The sequence below is a fragment of the Chiloscyllium plagiosum genome, chromosome 5 (assembly GCF_004010195.1).
Source record: "Chiloscyllium plagiosum isolate BGI_BamShark_2017 chromosome 5, ASM401019v2, whole genome shotgun sequence".
NCBI lineage: Eukaryota > Metazoa > Chordata > Chondrichthyes > Orectolobiformes > Hemiscylliidae > Chiloscyllium > Chiloscyllium plagiosum.
Genome location: NC_057714.1, coordinates 65,762,086 through 65,782,937, shown reverse-complemented (window position 1 = coordinate 65,782,937; position 20,852 = coordinate 65,762,086). Strand labels below are relative to the sequence as shown.

General features: G+C 41.0%; 1 protein-coding gene across 1 annotated transcript in view; it reads right to left on the bottom strand.

Moving 5' to 3' along the window:
- Positions 1-20,852, bottom strand: part of ctnnal1 (catenin (cadherin-associated protein), alpha-like 1) — a 322,398-nt gene that overhangs the window by 285,446 nt on the left and 16,100 nt on the right. The window lies entirely within an intron of this gene.

Here is a 20,852-nt window from a genome sequence, read left to right as displayed (position 1 = left end):
TTGATTTGAGAAAAACACTTGATATTTTCCCTTTAAGGGTCAAACAGAAACTGCAGAATCTTGCTAATCAGTAGCAACAAAATTATTTCCGTGTATTTGCATCTCAGTTTTATACGAGTGGTTCCTATTGTGTAACCAACTACATTCGTTCGAGATGCCCCCACAGCAAAAACACCTTCTCCATATCAACTTGTCAAGCCCCATCGCAATCTAAAAGAGATCATCCCTGACCCAGTTTAGCTGCTTTTGATAAGGAAAACTTCTTGATCCCAGTAATCAGACGACTGAATCGCTGATCCGCTTTCAATGCCATTACATTCTTTCTTAAATGCAGGGACCAAAACTGTGGACAATATTCCAGGTGGGAGCCACACAAAACATTCTGTACGGTTGTAACAAGATTTTTCTATTTTTAAACTCCAACCCCTAGCATTAGAGGCCAAAATTCCATTTGCCTTGTTAATCACTTGCTGCACCTACATGCTCACTTTTCACATGAATTAGTCATTGGGGTCAAAGGGACAAATACACAAAACAGAACATGAACAATGGTACAGAGCTTCCTGCATCTTGGGCAGAACAAGCAAGTCACTTACAAAGATGCCAAGTTTAAACCGTTACCATCTTCAATCCAAAGTCAACTGTGCAGTAATGACATAAAATATCTGCTACAATGTGACAAGCGGGCAGTGTAAGGTACTATTTCTCTCTTCAGAGGCAGAGAAAAATTGTTTGTATTTGAGGCTTTGCAAAGGGCAGTTGCATTAATTATGCATCCACTAATTCAGTCATGTCAGCCGCCTGGCATCAAATTGCAATTCATCAACAGGTTCCAATTTCTACTTTCCAAGAACAAACATAAATTATATCCTCAAGCAATTAGGACCACGGTGTAGTTTGCACAAATTGCCTCTTTATGGAAGATAAACATATCTAATCAGACACTAACTTCAAAGTCTCACTTGTGTTGACCTTCAGAAGCACATTTCATAACTGACACTGGAAAATACAATGTGTCAGAATTGTCACATTCATACACTGAACTCTGGGATATTCAACCATGGCTTCTTTCAGGTGGCTCACTGTGGCTTGACGCCAGAATTTCATGTATCTACTATAGCATTAACACACTTTGATTCATCAGGATACATCTGGATGAGTTGACATGCCTCAGAGCTCCTTTGTGAGGCATGACATTGGCCTCATTAAGGCTCCATGGCACAATGTGTCAGAGCATAATACGGCATTTCATAGAGACTGATGTGACAGCTTAGGAGCAGTATCAATGAAAAGGTGGTCTTTATCTGACATTCCCCAGAGATTAGCTGCTCACACATTTCACATGGATATTGTCATTTCTGGAATCCTTGTGGCCTTCAGTCACATGGGCAAGAAGTGCTGGCCAACCAGCGATGCCCGTGTCCCACAAAGTGAATTCAAAAGAAAAACATTCAGCTGGCCTGTAGGCCTTGAATTTTACACCAGCAATTCACTTTGTCTCTTGACCTACAAATGCAACTTAGATTTCACTGGTGCGATTTTCTTCAGATCACACCTGATTTTAAACCTTTCTCAGGATAGAGAGAATGTAGCAGCTTGGACAGTAGGATTCGTCACCATTATCAGCTTGCCCCACATGCAGAAAGCTTTAGCATGCACACACATTGCTTTGAGAGTGCTATCTCTCCGACTTACTCTGTACTGAATCTTGTTGGTCTAGAAGACTTGGGTGGTCATTCCTGGGCGCATGTGGGCCAAGAGAACCCAAGGTAACTGAGGGTCACCTGCCCAGATGCAAGCTTACCCTCTACATTGGATTTATACAGAGTTTGGCTCACAGAGGGCGGAGGAGCCAGGCACCTCTGAAGTATCCTGGGAGGAAGCTTCTGGGAATCTTGACTCATTCTCACTAACAGTGGTAGCAGCAGGTATCCCATCTCCCTGAGAGAACAGGACACCTGGAGTGAGGTCAAGGTTACCTCATGGCCCCCGTCACCTCCTCACTAATTCTGAGCAACTATGGTGACAGGGATGGTGTGCAGGTCTATGTGACAGGTCTGGAGACTGAGTGTGCAGGACCTCGGTGTTGATGATTGTCACCAGCCAAACACACTGATGCCAGTGGCTTGTCCAGGACAGGCCTGAGTGACATATATTGGGGACATTTCCTCCTCAACCTGCTGCAGAGATGTATCTTTTGATGTGCTCACTGGATTGTGCTCCCTTATCTAATCTAGATTGAGAACCTACCAACCCGAAAGTTTCTGAGCTGATGGATGGTGCAGGTGAAAACCTTGCCAATACATCCCCTGAGGTTGAATGGTTTTGTCCTCAGAAGTAGAGGTAGAGTTGAGATTCTCCAGCGCTAATCTCTTCAAGGCAGAGGTTTGCTAAGTATTATAAGTGCTTGAATTAAAAAAAAGAGGAAATTGATTTTGTATAAATGGAGTAGAAGCTTGTGCAGTGTAAGAATGAGTTATCTCCAGAATTAATGAGAGAACAGCTAGTGAAGTTTATGGGGATTGGTTGCCTTCTCCAACCAAATTAATTATTTTCTCCTCATGTGGTGAGATGCCCTATGAACACCACCTACCACTGGTCTTATTCAGAAACATTGCAGAGGCACGGTGGCACAATGGTTAGCATTGTTGCCTCATAGCATCAGGGATTAGATTAGAGTGGTGCTGGAAAAGCACAGCAGGTCAGGCAGCATCCGAGGAGCAGGAAAATCGATGTTTCGGGAAAACACCCTTCTTCAGGAATGGGCTTTTGCCCGAAACGTTAATTTTCCTGCTCCTCAGTTGCTACCTGACCTGCTGTGCTTTTCCAGCACCATTCTAATCTAAACTCTGGTTTCCAGCATCTGCAGACCTCACGTTTGCCTCATAATATCAGGGATGCAGGTCCAATTCCAGACTTGGGTAATTATGTGTCAGCATGGAGAAGGTTACCTCCAGGTGCTCCACATTCCTCCTCTAGTCTAAAGAACCACAGAATCCCTACAATGTGGAATCAGACCCTTCGGCCCATCGAATCCATGCTGACCCTCTGAAGAGCCTCCCACCCAGACTCACCCCTGTTGCTGCAACATAGATTAAGTGAATAGACATAATTGGTAAATTGATTCCAAAATAGGGAATTGTGAGGTGAACCACTTTGGATCTAAAAAGGATCAGCCAGCTAACATTCTAAAAGCTGAAAGTCTTTATCAACACTGGACATCAAAAGGTTTAGGGATTCAGGTATATATCATGAAAATGTCACAAACTGGAACAGAAAATAATCAAAAAAGCTAATGAAATCTGGTCCATGGGTCCAGAGGAACAGAGGACAAGAATACAAGATTTTAGAAGTCATATAACACGTAATGTAACAACATTAGACCATACCTGACCTGCTGTTGCAAAAATAGATAATTCCAGAAATGCTTCCTGGGTCCAGCAGAATCGGAGGAAAGAGAAACAGAGTTAACTTTAAGTTGACGACCTTTTCAATAGAAAAGTCATCCAGCTGAAATGTTAACTCAATTTGTCTCTTTTTACAAATGCTGCTGAGTACTTCCAGAATTTTCTATGCCCATTTCAGATATTCAAAATTTGTAAAATTCTGTGGTATGATTTCTAGCGTGCTGGACAACATTGAACAGGTCCTCTGTGCTGTGTTCAGTTCTGGGTACCATGCATACAGAAGGTCTTATAGGAAGTGCAGCATACATTTATCAGAATGGTAACTAGAAAGCAAGAAAAACTAGACTGACCTAGAATTTGCAAGCTAAAGGGGTATTTATTGAAGGTTTAAGATACTATAAGGAACTGATATGAAAGAGATCGGGGAGAAAATGACAAGTAAATGTCTATTGACTGCTGACTTCTTGTTTGCTTTATTTATTTTCGATTTGAAGTTGGAGCTTCAAGTACAAGTAAGATGATTTCATAGGAGCTCCAATCAGAGGTCCTTTCTCTCCCTTGCATGCTAATGCAGGCTTACTGGTGAGTCTGGAAGAAAATGAAGACTGCAAATGCTGGAAGTCAGGGTCGAAAAGTGTGGCGATGGAAAAGCACAGCAGATCAGGCTGCATCCGAGGAGCATGAGAGATGATGTTTCAGGCATAAGCCCTTCAACATTACTGGTGAGTCTCCCAGCAGCAAGTGCGGGAGAAAAGCAGTCTGTGATTGATAGAGCAGCAAGCAGCCCACCAAGGCCGAGGGTCACAAACAGCCCGAGGACTGGGACCATGCAGCAATTCTGCAGGTCAGGTCTGAGACTAGGACACTTTCAGAGACAATCTGACTTGTGGAGGAGGGGAAGGAGATGAGAATCACACCACAGGGAGAAGACAGAGGCTGGTGGCAGAGGGAAATTGCACATTGGGCCATGATAATGATAGTCAGGCCCTTGAGTTACTCCAATTCAATTCTCTTTCATTTCCTTTTTATTACAGACTGGAGATTTTTCTCCCTTGGAGAATTGGAGGTTGAGGGGTAACTTTATAGTTGTTTATAAAATTGTGATAGGGTAAATTGCCGAAGTCTTTTTTCCCCCAAGTAGGGGAGTCTAAAACTAGAGGGCAGAGGTTTAAGGTGAGAGGGGAAAGATATAAAAGAGACCCAAAGGGTAACTTTTTCATGCAGAGGATGGTAAACGCATGAGCTACCAGAGGAAGTGATGGAGGCTGGTACAATTACAACATTTAAAAGACACCTGGATGTTTATGCAATAGGCGCGATTTAGAGGAATATGGGCCAAATGTTGGCAAATGGAACTACTTTAATTTGGGATGCTTTCGTCAACATGATTGAGTTGGAGCAAAAGGTCTGTTTCCATGTTTTACAACTCTATGACTCTCTCCTCTTAAATAAAAAAATCACCTTTCATCAATCTCTCTGGGGAGAAAAACTCTTGGCCTTTCAGCACACACTGTTGACTGGTGGGGTGTTGGTGCTGATGGAAATTGTTGGAGTGCCAAAAGCAAAGTCCCACTATTTTCTTGAAGTTACAGGGGGAAGAGCAAGTCTGACAGAGTGAGGGGGTGGCAGAGAGGGAGGGGAGGAGTGAGAAAGAGGGAAAGGGATAGAGTGTGGAAGACGGCAATAAGGAGGAATATGGGGAGGAAGTCTCACGCTGAATATCGACTCACTTCCAATGGCCATTTTTTTGTGAATTCTGCTGAGTCCAGCTAGAAGTCTACCCACCCAGAGGTGACCCAAGGTCAGTGTTAGTTAAACCTAACTCCGTAGCTCAGCCCCAGTTACCATCCCCTTCACTGGTGCTCATGAATTGGGGCTTATTCTGTTTTCTCTCTCATCAAAAAGGCAAAAACTGGCTTTACTATTCAGCTTTGTTGCTTGGCATGTTTCTTCAATGGTCATTTCAATGAATTATGCATTTCAATTTGCAGTTTATTGTTTTTGATTTTTTTGGATGAATTTCCTGTATGGATGTGGTAACCCTCACTTTCTTAAATTTTCTCACCAGCCCTCCAAGGAAGGGAAAGATTGAAATATGCCCCCCACCCCGTGACCCATCACCACCAGCACTACTACATGAAAAGATTAGCTACTCTGGGTTAGACAAAGAGAAATGGAAGCACTCCTGTGGCAGCTTAAGCAAGGCCTAAACCTTTTTAGCCAAATGGTCAACTTCTGTACTGCAAATACTTTTAACTTGCCATTGTCCTGTTTGTTAAATATTTGTTCCACGCAGATTCATATTTTGAGCTTCAAGCTCTGGAGTTTTGAAGAGCCATTGCACTTAGCATAAGTTGGTCAATCAATTGTAATCTGTGATCTCTCAATGCAGCTCCATCAGAAACATGCAGATTAATGGAAATACAGTTTTAAACTTAATATTTGCCTCTCTTCAAATGCCATAATATAAAGCACCATTGTTCACGAAGACAGAAAACTTGAGCAACAATATGTTCAGTAATTTGAAACACTACATCAATTGTGCTCCATTTTTCACTTTACATAAATAGCATAAGTAAACACACTGACAAGAGACTGCACACAGAAATGAATTGAGCTATATTCAAATTTTGAGATTTAGGCATATTTTTATTTAAATTTAGATTATGCAGCTTTGTACCAGACTCCCTGCATTAGATTAATGCATTCTCACTGTTCCAAATAAATCAAAAATTTTTTAAATTACATTCCCTGTCTGAATTAACTTACTGTAAACAGGGTGATATTTGGACTAAACTGGCCTTAGTTTGCTGTGTAAGGGAGGAAGCAGAACAACACGGATAGGTCACTCAATGTTGAAGTTTCATCCATCATCACCACATCACCAAAAGGCTATTATGCAGGTGCCAAGTCCTGCACATCTGACCCAATGCTCAAATCCGATGACCTTGCCCCTCACTACTTCTGGATCTGCCTCCAGCCCAACAACACTCCATGAACTCTGCATCTCAGAAACTCTGAAAGCTTGATACCATAATTCGCAGTCTTGCAATTAACTTGTTGTTGTTTTGGTCTTGAAACTAATTAGGCTCATCCCAAGAAACTGGACAATGGAAGTCTAGCTTTGGTGGGGAGTGGAGGAGGGAGTAGTATAGTAGTAATATTACAGGACTAGTAATTCAGGACGCCAGGCTGATGTTCTCAGGACAAACGAAACAAACACTGGAAATTCAGCAAGTCAAGCAGCATCTGTGGAGGGAACAATAGGGTTAACATTTGGAGTCAGAACTGAAGAATAGTCATACTGTTCCCTCCAACAGCAGCAACAGAGCCCAGGTTAAAATCAGGAATGAGCTTCCAAGTTACTGTAATGGCCATGTGTTAACATGTTTGAGATCTCTGTAGCCTTAATATTTTTTAAGCTTTCATGGAATGTGGCTAGGTGGAAGGCTAGCATTTCTTGCTCATCCCTAAATGCCCAGAGAGTCAGTCATTGGAGTCTGGAGTCACATGTAGGCAAGACTACGTAAGGAAGGTGGACTTTCATTCCAGGAACGATATTAATGAACCAGATGGGCATTTAATGCAATCAGCAGTGGTGACATGGTTGCTGTTTGGTTAACTTTCTATTCTATATTTTTATTAAATTTAAATTTTACCACGTACCTTGGTGGAATTCAAACCTATCTCCCTAGAACATTAAAATAAAAGCAAACCACTGCAGATGCTGGAAATCTGAAACAAATACAGAAAATGCTGAAGAAAGTCAGCAGGTCTGGCAGCGTCTGTAGGGAGAAATACAGTATGACTATTCTTCACTGCAGCGTATCACCTGTCCTTCCATCTCTAATTAATAAATAATTGTTTACAATTACACTCATTTACAGAGGCAATGGTAGAGGGACAGGGAGAAGTTTAAGCAATCGATTGGTAGAGAAAAACCATTTCAGAGAATTTAGCTTCTCCAGAATATCCCAAGAGCAATGTGCAGTTCTAACTGAAGGCAGCAAGGCCCACTAGAGACTTGTGTGATTCAGCTAAATCAGCTCTGCACCAGTCGCACTCAAATTTCCATCCATACTGGAGGTGGTCTAAATGACGGAAATAGTGAGAAAAGTAGGACTGGAGAAAGTGGAAGTATTTTCTATAATTATCAAAGCAAGTAAACACATTGAAGGTATAGAGTTGAGTAGAAGGTTAGGGAGTTGGGAGCTTGAGAATATAATTAAAAGTCATTTGGAGAAAAATATTTTTTTCTGGGGTGGGTTTAAAATGGAAAGAAATTGAAAGAGGGCAGGGGAAGGTGGTTGGTGAGGGTTACAACAAAGGAATCAGGGATTACTTTTCATACTTTAAAACCAAAGGAACAGAGGGCACAAAATTTGACAAAACTAATGAAGTGCCATAAATCATGACAGGAACATTTAGATATATGCAGACAATTATGGAGGATCAGACAGTGATGGATTGGAAAACCCCCTCTCACCTCGCATGACAGCATGAGACAAGCACTCATCCAGGAGCCCCAGCCTTATCAAAACTGAGCCCCTGCTGTACCTGATCCAACCCTTGAACACCTCACCCAACGACCAGGTACAATTGCCACCTCACAGCCACCACCAGACTCAACCTCCACTTCCTGCCACCGTGTCATCTCACCTGACTCAACCCGATACTCCTGCTGCCAGACACAAATACCTACTCCCCTCTGCCTGCTGGACTGGATCTACTGCATCACCGGGCCCAAGCCAAAACCACGCTGCCAGACCCAATACCAATCTCCCCCAACCCTTCCAGCCTACCCCAAACCTATCCGAAGCACTCACCTGCACCTTGTACCCAGATACCCTACACCCAGCCAGTGGCACCTAGCCATCTGGCACCCCAACATCCAAGGCAGATGTAATTTGGGGGTCCAGACCATAACTGATTAGCATTTCTAACTGGATACAAAGCCCACATGTTTCACATTGCCATGGAGATAGGTCTCGAGAAGATGAGTGCATAGGGAGGTGCTATATGATTGAGTTGCAAATCTCCCAAAAACATACTGAGTCCTCAATGCTAATCCGCTGGCCATAGGAGATCACATGCAGCCAGCAACACTCAACTCAGTCCCAACTTTAGGACCTACAGCTAAATTCTGCACAGTAGCTAGTGCATAACCAGTGATCATTAATCTTCAATGACAAATGTGATCTCAATGGACCTTTGACCTACCCACTTCCAGGTTACAGGTCAGCAGTTAACATGCTCTCTAGAGCAGATCTGGCTTAAAATAATTTGTTGAGGCCTCAAATCTTACCTGTACTTGACATAAAATATTGGGACTGACTTTTCCAGACCTTGGGAAGCCGGATATGAGGGGAGGAGAGGACGGACTGAGGTGAGAAAACATAGGTAATTTAAAAATGGAGGCATTCTTTGATGAAAGCCTAGTTAATTCAGAAAGTACAGTTCTACATGTAGTCAGTGTCTCAATTTCTTTTTGTTGTTTTTCAGATAAATATCACGTTTTCCCTCATATCTATGCCAAAAATGTATTTCCAATCAACAATCAAATATTGCTTTATCTTTCTAAGACTAATTTTTTTGTTCCAAGATTCAACACCACTCAAATTAAAGTTAGAGAATCAGATGAGAAGCCCAGAAGATCTTTGGAGCAATAGGCCATTTTGCCAATCAGTTTTGTTCCACTATTAAATGAGATTGCGGCTGATCTAATAATCACTACTTTCCTGCCTTATCCCCATAACCCTGAATAAAAATTAAAAATCTGTCTCTCTCAGTCTTGATTATACTTAACACCTCAGCCTCTACAGCCCTCTGTGATAATTAATTCCATAGATTCACTACCCTCAGAGAGGAAATTCCTCCATATCTGTCCTAAATGTACCTTATTCTAAGATTATGCCCTCTGTTCCTAGTCTCTCGCAAAAGTGGAATCAGCCGTTCCACATCTACCCTGTCAAGTCCTCTATGAATCTAATATGTTTCAATAAAGTTGCCTCTCATTCTTCTATATTCCAACAATTACAGACTGAGGAGGCTGTGGAGATATTGGTGGTGATCTTTCAAGAATCACTGGATTCAGCGAGGATGCCAGCAGACGAGAAAATGGCTAAAGTAACATTCCAATGAAGACAGCAGGGAGGCAGAAAACAGGAAATTATAGGCTGGTTGCCCAACCTCTGCCATTGGTAAGATATTAGAGTCCACTATTAAGGATGAGATTGAGGAGTACGTGGAAGCGCATGGGAAAGTAGGAAACTGAGTCAGTACGGCTTCGTCAATTGGAGGTAATGGCTGACAAATCTGTTAAATTCTTTGAGGAGGTAACAAGCAAGTTAGATAAAGGAGAGCCTGTGGACAAGATCTATTTGGATTTCCAGAAGGCCTTTGGCAAAGTGCTGCATAGGAAGTTGCTGTATGAGATAACTGCCCATGGTGTTAGGTATTAGGAGCAAAATAATGCCACAAGTAGAAGATTGGCTAACTGGGAAAAGGATCAGAGTGAGGATAAAAATGTCTTGGGACCACACTATTCATGTTATACATTAATGGCCTGGATGAAAGAATTGAGGGCATTGTTTTTAAGTCTGTAGCTGACACAACAATAGGTAGAGAAACAGGTAATCTTGAGGAAGTGGGGAAGCTGAAAAAGGACTTGGACAGAAAGTAGGCAAGGAAGTGGCAGATAGAATACAATGTGGGAAAATGTGTGAGGTTACACACATTCATACGAAGAATAGAGACTATTTTCTAAATGGGAAAAGACTTCTTAATTCTGAAGCACAAAAAAACTTGAGGGTTATAGTGCAGGATTTTCTTAATGTTATCATGCAGGTTCAGTTGGCAGTTGGAAAGGTAAATGCAATATTGACATTCATTTCAACTGGGCTAGAATACAAGAGGAGAGATATACTGCTGAGGCCAAATAAGGTTCTGGTCAGACTACATTTGGAATATTGTAAGCAGTTTTGTGCCCCATATGTAAGGAAGCATGTGCTGGCATTGGACAAGGTCCAGAGGAGGTTTACAAGAATGATCCCAGAATGAAGGGCTTCTCAGATGAGGATTAGATTAGATTAGATTAGATTAGATTACTTTACAGTGTGCATGTGCTGGCATTGGACAAGGTCCAGAGGAGGTTTACAAGAATGATCCCAGAATGAAGGGCTTCTCAGATGAGGATCAATTGAGGACTTTGGGTCTGTACTCAATGGAGTTTAGAAGGATGAGGGGGAAACTTGCAGAATACTGAGAGGTTTGGATAGAGTGAACGTGGAGAACATGTTTCCACTAGTGAAACAGAATGGGACCAAAGGGCATAGCCTCAGAGTGAAGGGACATGCTCAGAGAACTGAGACGAGGAGGAATTTCTTCAGCCAGAGTGTCGAATCTGTGGAACTCATTCCTGCAAGGAGGCCAAGTCACTGAGTATATTTAAGATCAATTAGGTAGATCAGTTCTTGATTAGCAAGAAGGGGATCAAGGGTTATAAGGAGGAAGCAGGAGAATAGGGTTGAGAAACATCCCAGCCATGATTGAATGGTGAAACAAACTTGGGGGCCAATATATCTTCCCTAGATGAGGGGCCCAAAACTGGTCATGGTATTCCAACTGTGGTCTAACTGGTGCCCTGTATAGTTTTAGCAAAACCTGTCTATTTTGTATTTGCCTTCACTATCACCTCTGAACCTAGATGCTAGCTTTTTATGTTTCATGGACAAGAACTCTCAAATCACACTGTTCAATAGTTTTATGCAGTTTTTATCCACATAAATAATATTTTGCACCTCCATTCTTCCTGCCAAAGTGCATAATCTCACATATCATATGCCATCTGTCATTTTTCACACTAGCTTAACCAGGTGACTTCATGCAACCAGGCAAAATGAGCATGAAATGGATGGACCTGTCAATTTCAAGGTTACAAGATCATAGAAGATTTCGCAGTCCTAAATCCATCAACTATCATATTTTTTATTCTGTTGCAATTCCACAACAATTTGTGCAAAACTTTCTCTCGTCCAAGAAATGTTTGGTTCAAACATTTGTCCTCATTACCTTTAGCTGCAATGTTTCAATTCAGTTGGCTACAACATGTAAATGGTTTGAAATAGATGCTGGCAATCGTAATCTTACTTCAGAATAGAAACCAAAGAAACAACCTAACAGCTAGAGAGCGCAGACAATCCACCCAACCTACACATCCCTGGACACTTTGGGGCAATATCGCACAAACAATCCACCCAGCCTACACATCTTTGGACTCTGGGAGGAAACTGGACCACTGAGAGGAAACCCAGAAATGGGGAAAAACACAGAAACGCCACACAGATTGAGGTTGAAATTGAACCCAAGTCCCTGGAGCTGTGAGGCAGCAGTGTTAACCTCTGAGCCACCATGCCATTCAGATGTCAGATTTGTAGAAAGGTTGTTGGAAAGCAGCACCATGCCACATTCAATTGCACATTAACTTGCCAACAACTTCCCAAAAGGAACAAGGTTCTTATTTCTCCATACATACTTGACCAATAACTGTAAAATGATAGTGATGATGAATGACATCCACCAAAGTATATCGCACTGGACTGTTACTGTTTAATTAATTTAAGGCAGTTCCAATTTGCTGATATTTTTGAATTACTTAAAAATGTCTACATGGTAAAGTCTAATGGTAGTTTTACTAGTGGGTGATGACGAGAAGAGAGGAAATCAAATGACAAATGCCATTGGTGCAAGGTTAAAATACAATATAGACAATAGACAATAGGTGCAGGAGTAGACCATTCTGCCCTTCGAGCCTGCACTACCATTCAATATGATCATGGCTGATCATCCTTAATCAGTATCCTGTTCCTGCCTTATCTCCATAACCCTTGATTCCACTATCTTTGAGAGCTCTATCCAACTCCTTCTTAAATGAATCCAGAGACTGGGCCTCCACTGCCCCCTGTGGCAGAGCATTCCACACAGCCACCACTCTCTGGGTGAAGAAGTTTCTCCTCATCTCTATCCTAAATGGTCTACCCTGTATTTTTAAGCTGTGTCCTCTGGTTCGGCACTCACCCATCAGCGGAAACATGTTTCCTGCCTCCAGAGTGTCCAATAACCATTTCAGGAATGCTTTCTATGAATGGGATGAGAAAAGCAGCCTCCATTTTTTTCTGTGAGACTTGAAGAAGCAATACTTGCTGCTGCAGGCTTAGCAATAATCATTTGTTTTTTTTTCAGCTGTACTGCCAGGTTAAGTTGGCTGGAGTGTGTAGGATGTTCCTCTCTTTGTAACAAGAGCTCAATGTCTGCAAACAATTCCAGCCAACATGGGCAAGGCCCATTCCATAATGGCACCATATGGGACAGGAAACGAATTACAGGTTCAAGCCATCTCCTCCCCAACTCCCAATCCAAATCCCCACCTGGAGATTGTCAGGGTGGTACTGCCCAACTTTCACCATGCCAATACCATGTAAATCTTCCCTGTGGAATTGTAGCTGACAGCTTAGGCTATCTTTGCCTTTGCCTTCTCTCCCCACATTATTTTCAATGCAATATAAACATGTTCGCGAAAAGAGGAGATACGCAATGAAGCCAAACGGACAGGCTTTCTGCATTGTTCATTCTAGCTATATTAAAAGGACAAGGTACGAACAAAATACATAGAGTTAGCACTTTCCATGTTTCACTCCTAAGGGAGAAACAAATCTTCATAACTTTACTTGTATAATTAGACACAGGTCAATACGCTTTCGTATGTACACAACAAACTGGACATACCATTTATTTATTATACATCATATCTTATAAAAATATGTGACTTTTTCATGAATTTAAAGTCAATTCACTGATTGCTTCTGCCAACAACCTGATTTAAAACTACAATCAGCAATGAACTGCTCTGTAAAGAACGGACAGTATATTTTTCCGTAGTACAATTATTAAAGATTTTACAAGAAATTCAAAGACATGGAAATACATTTTTAACACAGTTTATGCTCCTGGAGAAAGTTCACAGGGGACTGAAAATAGGACTGCATTTATTGCTATTTGAAATGGAGCCAATGACTCACCCAGTAGTACTTAAATCACAAGAATATAAGAAATAGTAGGGAATAAATCATTCACCCTTCCAAGCCTGCTCCACCGTTCAATGAGATTATGGTTGATCTTCTACTTCAAATATCTTTATCCTGCACTACCCCCTCAATCCTTGATGTCAATAGTACATAGAAACTTATTGACCTCAGTTTTGAACAGACTCAATGACTGAGTTTCCACAGCTGTCTTAGGTAGAAAATGCCAAATATTCATTTTCTTTAGAGTGAAGGAATTCCTCATCTCAGATCAGAATGGTCTACCTTTTACTCTGAAGCTGTAAGCCCTGTTCTAGACTCTCCAGCCAGACCAAACACGCTTCCTGGATCTACCCTGTGAACCCTTTAGGCATGCTTGATTGAGGTCACCATTAGTACAATGAGATCATAAATATAAACATTTATAGTGCAGTGAATACAGTCTGAAAGTTGCATTAAACATGCAACCCATTACATGGACAAAAAGAAAATGAACGACCCTGCTGATCTTTGGTGATGTTCATGTTATACATGAGCCTCCGTACTCTAACTAATTTTATCCATCAGCGTATCCTATTTCCTTCTCCCTCACATAGTTACATAGCTTTCTCTTGAATACAATTATGTTATTTACCTCAACGTCTTCATATAGTCATGAATTCTACAGTCGCACTATATTTCTACCTAATAAACAAAAATGTCAATATATTGATTATATATTGGTACAAAGTCTGCACATGCAAGTTCTGGAAATTCTGAATGGTTAATCCAAATGGGCCTCGAGGCAAAACATGCACAAAATTATTCTACGTAACACTTGTAAATTAAATAGCTTGTCTGTGTTTGGGAAAAATGGAACAAAGTAAGTCAGTGGCATATATATTTTATGCACCTCCAAAAGGAGTCCCAGCAGGAAGGAAGGAGCATAGAAAGGTGAAAAATAGATTGGATAAGTTGGAGGCCCCTGTCAAACTCGCTGGGGAGAAACCCTTCACTTGATAAAAGAAAGGCATTCCCAAAGTGCTGGTACACGAAGACTGAACATCACAACAGATGTAACGGATATGGAGAAACTGGAAGAACAGAATGGATCCTTACAGGAAACAGACTATAACAAGATCCCAATCCTGCCCTTCCACATCATCAACCTCTGTACTGACCACAACATTTCTGCCAGCTCCAAGTTGATGCAACTACCAAATAAATTTTACCTTGTTCTCTTCATTCAGCATTCTGTAGGAATCATTCCATCCACATCACCGTCTCCCCTTCCAGCACCCAACCCTGTGTTCCTTACATACAGCATCTCTCTGTGCAAGTGTGGATGAACAACTGCCCTTTCACCTCTGCCCTTCTCACCTTCCAAGGCTCGAAGCAATTCTTCCAAGTGTAAATGCAATTCACTTATACTTCTTTCAATTTAGTATATAGCATTCGCGGCTTACAGGACCATGTGATCTCCTCAACGTTGCAAACTGGGAGACTGCTTTGCAGAACACTCCATTCAGTCTCCAAGCACAAACATGAACTTCCAAATGTTTTTTGATTGGAACTCCCCACCTTGCTCCCATGCTGACCTTTGTGTCCGACTAATATTCCAGTGAAGCTCAATGCATGTTCACACACCAGCACCTTATCTTCCTACTTGGCACTTTACTGCCTTCTGGACTGAACGTTGAATTCAGCAACTTTATTCCACAATCTTTGCTTCTACCTTTGTGTAAATCTATTTTCTCTTTTCTTTTTTGTTGGGTTAGTCTTGTCCTTCTTTTTAAACCCTTAAATATTGCATTCACACCTTAGTTGGGTGTGAATCATACAGCCTTTGTGTCTTTGCTGCATCCATTCTCACTTTCTTGTATTGTTGCATGCATGGGTCCAGGGACTACAAAGGAACCTCGATTATCCAAATATTGAATTATCCAAAGGGGATCTCAAGGTCCTGACAGAAGCATTATCTCAAAGAGCTGTTTCAATCCTGATTGCATCTTTTGTTTACAGGTACAATGATTAAAAAGGAACTCAGCTCATTGAAATGCTGCCAAGAACAGACCTGGACAGTCCAGGCACCATCTCCAAATGACTGAACGCCCACCCCCTCACTCTCCCCCTACACTTTCCCTGTAGTTCTACATAGGGGTGAACCCTAAACCACCCTTCCCCAAATATTCTCTTCAACCTTGTCGTATACAGAGCAGAGGTGGAACCTGTCAAAAAGTTGTGTGTGTATAGGTGTGTGTGTGTGTGTGTTTGGGGTGGTGGGCGAAATTGGACAGGTTTGGGGGTGGGCTGGGGGCGACATTGGACGGGCTTGGGGGCGGTGGTAGGTTGGGGTGGGAGCGGACGGGTTTAGGGGCGGGCAGGCGGTGGGGGTGGGGTCTCGCACACCATGTGCTGCTGCCTAGTCTCCTGAACGGGGAGCAGACTTTCCATAAAACTCAGAGCCCCAGAGGAAATCAATTAACCGAATAATCAATTATCCGAACAAAATAGTGCCCGCCCATCTAGTTTGGATAATCAGTTCCTCTGTATTTACAATAGTTGAAGATCAATTACAATTAAGTTACAAGACAGGGTCTTGTCTTAACAAACTGCATTTGTTTTCAATCTTTTGACATATTATGATACACTGAGATAGATGGGACTCAAATCCAGACCTTCTGGACAAAAGGTAAAGGACATTACCGCTGTGTGATACAGTTTATTATTTGGCAGTAATTGAGTATGTGTTACATCAGCTCATCAGGGCTCTTGGCAATGTCCCTACTTCCAGGCCAGAAGGTTCAGGTTTAATTCCCACCTGTCCCAGAGGTGTATTATAATATGTCCAAAGAGGTTGATTAAAAATTATTACATCAGTTCATTGAACATTGTCACTAAGACTCTGAGGAGATCTGTGGATCAGTACTGACAATCAACAGCACTTTCATAGTCATCATTAATTCCAGATTTTTGTTGGAATTTAAATTCCACCGTCTGCCAAGGTGGGAATTAAACCAGAGTCCCCAGAACATTACTAGGGCCTCTGGATCAATAGTCTAGCAATAATACCACTAGGCCATCACCTCCCTTTATTTACAGGCGTACCTTCATTGCTTGGATCTCTGATGTCTTGCTTAATACCTTCCCCAACTTTATTACAACAATTTGGAGCTCTGTATAAAATTACCACTATTGATTTCTGCCCCTTTATGTTACTAAGCTCTACCCATACAAATTCTACTTCCCTTGAGCCAATGTCCTTCCTTATTATTGCATTAATATCCTCTTTAACTAGCAATGTTACCTACTTCAATTTCCTCTTTGTCTACCATTCCTCAGAATTGAATGTCCCTGAATATTCAATTCCCATTCCTGGTCACCCTGCAGCCTTGTCTCAGCAATCACAACTACATTGCACATGTTTATATCAGCTAGCAGTCCCCAATTTACAAATGTTTAACTAACAAAAGGGATCACATATTTATTTTAAAGATGCAACATGCAAACATTTTCTTGTACTTACAAAGAATTATTTTCTATTATACTGCATTGTTTTGCATCCTGCATACAAAAAGAACTCCAAAAATACTCCAAGGAAGCAAGACAATGGCTGCATAAATACTGTTAATTTGCTATTGTATGGGAGGTTATCTCTAAAAGGTGACAAATCAAAATTCATTGAAATGACAATGTCTGCCTAAAACCATTCAAAGTTGCTTGAGCCAGGTAAAAGATATTAATACTCCTTCATCTCAAGGAAGCCAAAAACAGCTACTATGTTAGGCTGTCTTTCCTGAATGGAAAAACTGAATACTACCAGCAAACATACTTGTCAATATACTGGTCGTTATGTGGAAAATATTCACTGCTACATAAAACCCAAACAGAAATGATACAAAAATACAACTCAAAAATTTTAAGGTAATGACTTTTAACTTGTGGAAACAGGAACAGGGTGGAGGGCAGTTAATATTAGAAGTCACTTAAATGTGTCTTTCTGCCAAATCCCAATATTAACTTGCCTATTGCAGCGGCCAGCATGGCACGCACAAGCAAGGAGCAGGCTCACTTTTAAATATACTGAGCAGATGTGTTTTCATTAACCCAACTCAATCCAAACAGCAATTCAATCCTTATGCTTTCTCACAAGAGGTCTGGCAGGCATGTTAGAAGAGTAAAATTCTGCAGATGCTGGGCATCTGAAACAAATGCAGACAATGCTGGAGAAAGTTTGCTACTCTGGCAGAAATCATTAGCTACAATCTGTGGGGAGAGAAACTGAATTAATCCAGTATTCCTCTTACAAATAAAAGTTAACTGTTCTCTCTGTCTCTCTCTGATGCTGCCAGATCAACTGAGTTGCTCAAGCATCCTGTGTGTTTTGTAGCAAAAATGTTAGTGCTTCTGAAGGCAAAGAGATGGTTGCCAAAGAAGGCCCATAATCATTGTCTCAGGACGATGAGCAACAATTATCCAGAGAAGACTCCTTTTTTTTCCAATAAAGGAAAATACTTCACAGTTCAAGATGCTATTCAAATCTCACATATTTGTCATTGCTGATATGGTATGACCACGCCAGATAATCTGAAAGCAGGAAATATCATATTCAACATACTTAAAGTCTAGCAAACCATTTTCATTCATAGCAGTGTTTAAATGAATGTGCATAATAAGGTAATATAAATAAATGGGGCGAAGGTTAAGTCAAGCTGATTAAATGTTCAGAAAGTTTTAGCATTATTGAAGTGGTACATTAATGTCCAAGAGAACACGATTAATGGACTAAATGTCCCGTGTTGCCCTGTTCAATTAGAACCCAGAGACTTGATTAAAAACTCACTTATCAAACTTGATGAAAATTCAGCCTAGAAAAGGCTACTTTAATCTGCATTGTGCCTTATCACTCACCATTACTTTTAAGTAATACAAATATCTATGACAAGGATGGGTTCCTATGGCCAGATAGCAATATTTTATTAAAACAATGAGATGAATGAATAGTCCAACTATTTTTCATAGTGTTATCCACTGGCAAATTCCTTCCTCTTCATTGAATAGTGTCTGGGGATCTTCCAACATTTATCTAATTAGGCATCCAGGATTTTCATTCTGTTGTCTGAAGTTTAGAATCTCCAACAATGCAAATAAACTGTAACAATAATCAACAATATAATAATCAGTATTCTTGCTATTTTTCCTACAGGTAACTTCAACACCGAAGGATTTACAGTAACTAGCCACTGGTGTGAGAAATTATGTTTAGTGGTGGCTATCCTTTCCAAAATGTAAATGAAGGAATGGCAATACACTTCAGTCATAATGAATTGCAGGGAATTTGCAAGTTGCAGTGTCAAATGTTCGAAATCACAGGTTCAGACAATACTATCAAAATATCCTTGGAAAATTGTTGCAGTAAATCTTATATAAGGCACACAATACAGCCACAGTAAATGCTGTGCTAACCAAGCAGGCTGCTTTGTGCTGGATTGTCAAGGCTTTGTGTGTTGCCAAGCTGTACTCATCCAGACAAGCAGAGAGTACACCATCACATTCCTGACTTCTACTTCAGATAGGGGAGAGGCTTTCGGCAGTCAGAAGGTGAGTTCCTCACCATAGAATTACCAGCCTCCTGGATTGTGTGTTTGATTCATTTAGGTTTCTTGTGAAAAATGACCTCCAGGATGTTAACGGTGAAAGATTGTTGACCTTCAGTGGAGAAGCCTGTAGATCATTGAAATTTACAGCAGGGAAAACTCTGCAATTCAGCCCATCATATCTGCACCTGCCAACAAGGAGTCCTTTATTCATAGGTTACAACATTTCCAAGTGCACATTGTTATGATGGCTTCATATTTAATCATTTTTGTGGATATTTGCATTTTCTTTAAAGACATAGTGAAAGGATAGTGAAACGTGTTTTTTAATAAGACATTTTGAATTAATCCCATATCTTAGTCCCGGCCTACATTTGTATCTGTCACCTTGTGATGCAGGAGACCATTCAGCCACTCATGTCTGTACTGACTCTGAACATTTTAATTTAGTGCTCATCTCCTAACTTTTTACCATAACTTTACACATTGGGCTTAGATAGAAACAATATCCTCTTGAATGCCTCAGTTAAATCTGCCACTTCTACACTTCCAGGCAGTGCATTCCAAATCACAACCACGCACTGCATGAAAAAGTTCTTTCACACTTTGTTTTTTCTTTTGCAAATCCCAATAAAACCATGCCCTCTGGTTCCCAATCTATTTGCAAGCAGGAACAGTCTCTCCTCATTTGCTGTAAGGACTATGTCTTTTTGTTTTTGTCTCTCTGAAAACTGTGGACTGCAATGAGAAAGAGCTGTTTTTCAAAACAGATTTTTATTCATGCTTTTAAAACAGTGAAAACGGGATTGACCAGGATGGCTACATAATTTCACAGCAATGAATTCAACACCTACAATGAACTCTGTTTTCATGGCTTCGGATTCCTGCCATGTGCAACAATCAGCAGCAGAGGAGTTGATCGCAAATGAAGCTGATTGGCTCGTAGCTAACTGCGGGGGTTCGAACTAGTTACAGAGATGCAGACACACAAACAGAAAGACACAGAAGGACGTGCTTTTGGTCTCCCCCCCAGAAGCTTCCTGGTCTTTGCAGTAAAAAACTTAGTTTAAACTTGAAGAAAACCAGTTACCTTTCCTTACCATGGGCTATGATATTTCAATTGATAAATCAGTTATTTTCCAAGTGATTCAGTCACTCTGTACTTTTTACAAATCACTAAAACCTTCTAAAAAAGGACAGCTCAAACCAAGGACCTGGCCAAGTGAACAAGGATCATCTCAACATCAGGTTGGGAAGCAAAGACCATTGTACTGACTTTCCAATTTTTTCCAGCCATGCCAATATGTATGTGTGTGTGTGTCTGTGCATGTGCACGCGTGCATGCTTGTATATAAAGGGGACTTTATAAGGAGGTTCGAGCTTTAATGAGTACTTTAACAGGTCAATAGTTTATGTCCGTTTGCCTGTGGCTATAGTCTAACTAAACATAGTGAATGATAATCCCTGTTTAGAACAGATACCTCATCCATGCTTTCTATTAACTTTGGTCAGAAAGTCATTTAAATTAGGTTACTGTGCATACCTTAAAAATTTAGTAATAACTCCAGGAATATTGGGGCCAATTTATGGCATGCCACTCCAGTGGGCCGGCACACTACTCTATCCAGACCTCTCATTATTTTGAAAACTTCTATCAACTCTCATTTTAACTTTTTCCATCTCCAAGGTAAATAGTCCAATCTTTTCTCTTTACTGAAGTGTCTCAACCCTGGAACCACTTTCTCCAATGCATGTACATGCTTCCTGTAGTATGGCACCCAGAACTGTAC